This window comes from Nelumbo nucifera, chromosome 1 (genome assembly GCF_055504915.1).
Source record: "Nelumbo nucifera cultivar China Antique chromosome 1, China Antique-T2T, whole genome shotgun sequence".
NCBI lineage: Eukaryota > Viridiplantae > Streptophyta > Magnoliopsida > Proteales > Nelumbonaceae > Nelumbo > Nelumbo nucifera.
In genome coordinates this window covers 207,785,905-207,792,126 of record NC_142649.1, presented here as the reverse complement: position 1 = coordinate 207,792,126, position 6,222 = coordinate 207,785,905, and the positions used below count along the sequence as shown (strand labels likewise).

The window sequence follows — 6,222 nt, the reverse complement described above, 5'->3', positions numbered from 1 at the left end:
AAATTTGCAGTATGGAGTTTCGTAGAGTGGGAGGTGCTGACCTGCTGATGTGGCTCCCTGACCGAAAAGGAAGGTTATCGGTCAAATCTGCTTACCTAGTAGCTCTCCAAATGTCCTGGCCCTTTGATGAGAACAGAAATGTAAATTTGTCAAAGAAACGTTAGAAAAGAACTTGGAGTTTGAACATCCCCCCAAAATCGGAAGTTTTATATCGAAATGTTGCCTAAATTGTGTAGCGGTAGGGCCCATTGTCCATGCTTTATTATTTTGCAATCATGAAAGGGCTAGCTGGATTGTAGTAGCTTGGGTTTCACTTTTAATCCTCCATCTAGGGGTGGGTGTCGATGGACCAAGTTCGGGTTGGACCCAATCCAAATTGGATGTGATTTGGACGGGTTGGGTGGTCCAAAATATTATGTTGAATTGAACTGGTCCAGGGCTTTTTTTTTCATCCAAATGTTTTAGCAGTTCGAGATGGACCTGTCCACAAACTCCCAGGTCCAATTGAATCCTAGAGGTTTGGGCAAATTAGGATTTACAGAGAATAGAGAACCAGAGGTTGAAAGGCTTGAAGCAACAAGGCAAGCAGCAATTGGTCTCCATTTTCCCTGTTTTTTCTATAAGCTATTGCATTGCTTAAACTCAAAGCAAGGAAGCAGCAAAGAGCGTCTTTCCAATCTAGTGATCGAAGCAAGAGGGCTAAGAGAGAAGAGAACCATTTCTATTTCTTCTTCACCAATGAACAACTAGTATTCATGCCATTTCAGGTGCTACTTCTGATGCCAATGTTGCCAGAAAACAACTAGATTGTTTTCTTTTGTTTGAGAAGTTCCAGAGCTACGAGAAAGCTCCTTGACTCCTTGTCGCCAGTCAAAAGTAGCCTGTTCAACTAGTAGATAGACAGTTGGCAGTTGGGAAATCTCTTGCTCTTTTCTTTTTGGGGGGAGAAGCGGTGGTGAGGAAGGCAATCGAACAATTTGAGCAGAATAGAAGGCAGGAAAGTAATAAAAAGATTGTTGAGGAGGGGGGCGGGAAATGGGAGGAAGGCAAAGGAGAGGATATCGACATCATTGATGAAGAATGAACTGTTTTCTGGTATGATGCAGGTGAAAGGGTGAGGCTTGTGTATCTGTGGTTATTTTGCTTTTAGTTCCCGGGCTTAGATTGTGTGCTCTTGTGGATATTGCAATTTTGGGTTTTGTCTTTATGTTTCTTTTGGGGTGATTGGTTTTTGTTAAATATTTGAGGGGTGTTGTGCTGGGATTTGGGTGAAATGTCTTTCATAGGAAAGTGTTTGGGAAGTTGTTGTTCCTTAGCTTTATGTGGAGGTGTTCTCTCAACAACTATCTAGGTTCTATTTGCTTTTTCTTTTTAATGAATTTTCTTTTTACTTATAAAAAAAAAAGAGATAGCCTATTCAAACGGCAGCATTTGATTACATTATTTACCATTCATCAGTTCTATTTTGTAGGATAAGGGCATTATTATTAGTTGTGGTTTAATGGCTACCTGTTCAGCTTTTTATTGCAAAGAATAAACCTAATTTTCATTGTTAATTGAATAAACCTAATTTGATTATCAAAATCTGAAAGAAAATATGTTTCACTGGATGCAATCAGAGAACAACCTAATTCGTAATAGGGGTTATTGTTGTTGATCAAATATCTAAAATGTCTTATAGTTTTCAGAGGTATTCCAAAAAACTGATAGTTTTGTTTTCATTCTTCTTTTATTTTCATGTTTTTTTTTTTTTATGTTACAAAGTAGTCATATTTGATGGGCTTGGTTCTAAATGCAGACTTGTCTGCTTATAATTCTAGTTACAGTGCAAAAGTGTTTGGTGCATCACTGTTAACGCTTTTCTTTATCCTTCCTTTTTAGTTAGGCGATTGATAGGGAATTGGTAGGGTTTCCCCATTAATGGAGGAGGCCATTCAAAGTTGCTGGATAATAGCCATAAATCTTAGTAATTGAATGATAAAACGTTTATGTATGAATCACCCATGTAGACAAGTGTTTGAAGTTTCAATTGTCTTTCATTTAGAACCGTTGTGGATGAAAATGAAAATGAATGAAAATGAAGTTTTACTCCAATGAGAATGAAAATGAATCTTCACTCCTTAGTCCAAAGGAATCTGAGGATTAGTCAAAATGGGTTATTAAGGTGTGGCTTCATAGCTTTTCAAATTTTGTTATATTTAAACTATTGGAATGGGAGCTCACATTTTGTTCAAGTAGTGCCTTTGTAAATATTTTCCAAGAACAGGAAGTTAAATCTTTTGATTCAGATTGTATTTGGTGGGCCATTAAGAGTAGTGTGTATTGAATAGTTTGCTTCTTGGTTTTGTATTTTGATTGTATTTGGTGGAGTGGAATTGCTTTTATTTTGTAAGCGTACAGCAGACTCTATATTTTCTAGTTATTGACCCATAGGTATTAATTTATTTTCTATATTGATGCATAAAGGATGGATGAACATAGTGCCGAAAATGCAAATGATCATGAAAACACCAATGTGTCATCTATGGCATCTAGCTCTACTGGGGTCAATCTCTGGTTCAGCTGTGAGCCTGTGACGAGCTGTTAGGTTTAAGATAAGTCTGCGACCAATTGGTTCACTTGGCCAAATAAGAATCCATGTGAATTTAAATAATGCTTGACAGTCTCTAGAAGAATTATTCTGTCATCTATCATATTATTGCTATAAATGGGCTTGACAGTCTTTGGAAGAATTTGAATTCCCTCTTTGTCCATTGTTAGATAGTTAGCTTCCCATATTTTAATATGTCCAACCATAAGAAACCTTGTAGAGAAGAACTATTGTAGGATTTTGTGGGATTTAAGTGTCAAGATACACATTATTGAATGTTGAGTGTAGAACCATGATTCAACACATTGAATTGAATATGAATACTATTATTAATGTCCTTGAATGGAATATGCTTTATTAGTATACACTTGGTGGATTAGAGCATAAATCGATAGCTTTCCATAATCATCAAATTTGCAGTTTTTCTTTATGGCTTAAGGTTTCTTCAACTTACCAGAAATAAAAGGAAAGTTGACTTAGAAAAAATTTAAGCCTTGTCCTAATCAGGAATTGCTTTTTCGAGAACTGTTATTCTATCAGTGAACTATGATTAACATTTTTCGACACCATGTGAAACTTGTCTAAATGCTGCAGAATAAATAAATAATTATAGGTGTTTGAGCAATATCTTTGTACCTCGAATAGTATTAGGGTAAGGCACTAAGATAAATTTACAGCTTTCTTTATGTTGCATGTTTCTTTGAAATTTTGATGGCATTGTGACTTTTATTATACTACTAAGTGCGCACGTGCTTTGCTTGTGGAAATTCTGGATGATGATAATGATAGTAGTAATGTATTTCAAAATTTTCTATAAAATTCATGCATTTTTATTATTATTTTTTGTTTTTATATCTTTTGCTTTTCATTATTAATTGGATGCAGATTGCAAAATCTGAATCTAATTACGTCACCTCATATTGGGCTACAAAGTTTTGGGTATCATTGTCAAGCCTACTTGATTGGACTCTTCTTTTTTTCATAATGTTTTATCTTCTTAGTGTATCATTTTTTTGTTCATTCACAAAAAAATGTATGATTTAAATAGAGGGAATTGAACAAGGCGAAAAGTAATAATTCAAATTACATTTTAAACCTCACAATTAAATAGGGACTAAATTCAAAAAATGGGTATTTTAGTGAAGAGAAAGTTCCATAATCTTATTTATATTTTTAATGGTAGTGTAAATATATAAATAATTTTAGATGTATTCAATTTTTTCTATATATATATTTTTTATTTTTATGTATGCAAAAATAATTTTGATATATCACACTTATTTTATGTTTAATATGATCAATATATGATATTCTACATGTGCTCGGATGTTTTTTTTGTAAAAATTTTGTATTTTTCTCATTTTTGTGTTTTCATATTTTATTGATTTTTTATTGTTTAATTATTACATTAAAGGTGGATAGATTTGACCCAAAAGTTGAACTATTGATCTCTACCAAATAGGAAAATAATTTCATTTTTGGTTAATTTTAGATTATGTATGTCATTTTTGTCATTAATAAAAATAAGTCTTGTTTATTATACTTATTTTTTTTTAATTTGATTAATAAAAATATCATCAAGGTATCTCATTTTTTCTACATTTTTGTGATTTTTTATATTTATTTCTATTTTAAAAATTTTATTATTTGAGTGTAACTTTGTGGGTTAACCAATTTGATTCAAATGGTTGAATTGCTTAGTTGCCACTTGGATAAAGAATGGTTTGTTTTTAAATAAATAACTTAACTATGAGATTTAATAAGAGAGAATGAGAGTTAATACCTTATATATAAGACTTAATAAGAGGGGATTATATGAGGTGAAAAGCAATAATTGAAATTATATTTTCAACCCTCATAATTGGAGATCGACTAAATACACAAATATGGGCATTCTAGTTAAGAGAGAATGGGATTTAGTACCTTAATATAAGACTTAATGAGAGATGATTAAATGAGGTGGAAAGAAATAATTGAAATTATATTTTCAATCCTCATAATTAGAGATGGACTAAATACATAAATAAGGGCATTTTAATCAAGAAAAGTTTCATATCCTCACTTGTACTTTTAATAATAGTATAGATTTTGTTAAATTACAGTTATATTCCAATTAATAACTGCAGGTTTTCTTCTTTTCTGAAACTGTAGGACTTCGGCTCTTGGCATTCTTGTACAGAAAGTGCTTGTTAACTTGTGACTCCGATGCATGGGCATGCTTATGAGACTAGTTTTTCTTAGAAAGTTGAGGCCTCCATTCAGTTTGTGCTCCTCTCTTGGCATTCTTTTTCCTTCAGAGGAACCAAGCAGTTTGTAAATGGATTTTTTGGTTGTAGACTTGTAGCTTTGAAAGACATTGGCTCTTTCAAAAGAAAGAACTTTGTTAATTTTAGAGGACTGTTGTTTGTCCTTTGTGCTCAGTTGCAACATGGATATTCTGAAACTCTATCCGTGCACAATTGCTTACTTGTACTCATGGTTGATTAAAGTGTTTGAAATATTTTGGTTTCATGTAGTAGTTGTATGGTCATTCAAAGAGCAAAGCATATTCAGTATCCAAGGCTCCCTGCATCATGTATGAGACATTTGTTTAGGAAAGAGAAAAAAGAATAAGAAGGCATATTTGATATTTTTGTGAAAATTTTAGTATATTTCTGCATTTTTTTCTTATATTTTATGGGTATACATGTAATTTTTGAAGTTTCATTTTATTTGGATTGGGTCTAATCCGGTTCATTTGCATTTCAATTGGTCTGGATTGGGTCCAGTTTGTATGGATTTAGACTGGATTTGGTCCAATCCATTTGATCTATGTTGGATCGGATTGGATTGGACCAAATCCGGCCCAATTGACAGCCCTAAGCTCCATTACTAGATTTGGCATTTGTTGACTGGTGGAAGGATTAGTTAACAAAAAAAGAGATGAAAACCGTCTACTGATTCGGCAAAGCCATTGTCAGTGATTGATCTTAGAATTTCTGTGTGCAGTAAGAGTTTCTAGAGAGAAAAAGGAGAGAGAAAGGCAGAGAGAGGCAGAGAGCAACCCAGATTGGTCTCCATAGTGACATGCGTAATTGCAGAAGCGTAAATTGTAGTCTTAGGTAGCTTTTTCACAAGGTTTTGATGAACATGACAAGTCCCTATACGTTGAAGACGGAGCTTTTAAAATAATGTGCCGGAATTATCAAAAGATATGGGTCCTAAGGCTCAGTTTGGAATGAGTACAAATACAAAAATATACAGTGCAAATACATTCAAAATAATATAAAATACAAAATTTTGCACTCTACATATTTGTATTTGTACTCTTTCCAAACCAAGCCTAAAAGACTTGGCTTCAATCTCTAGCATGGATAATTAGTGACTGAGCTATGCAAACAGATCGAATCAGAAATAGGTAGATGTAAATTTGATTTGTTTATATTTGAATTTATATCAGATCATATTCATCAGATATCTTGCGGATTCAAATTGAATTTTCATTATAATTGGATATTAAATTATATAAATGAATTATACTACAAATAATTGAAGTATTATATTTTTTTAATTAAAATGAACTAAAAATGACTTTAATATTATATTTTATGAATAAAATGAATTAAAATTTATTTGTATGAAACTTGAACCTA

General features: G+C 32.6%; 1 long non-coding RNA gene across 1 annotated transcript; it reads left to right on the top strand.

The window, feature by feature from the left end:
• The first annotated feature begins 320 nt into the window (after nt 1-320).
• LOC148804428 (uncharacterized) lies at nt 321-5,101 on the top strand. The gene is made up of 2 exons (XR_016075879.1): nt 321-1,114; nt 4,742-5,101. It is a non-coding gene; the product is annotated as an uncharacterized LOC148804428 (long non-coding RNA).
• Nucleotides 5,102-6,222: the final 1,121 nt, after the last annotated feature.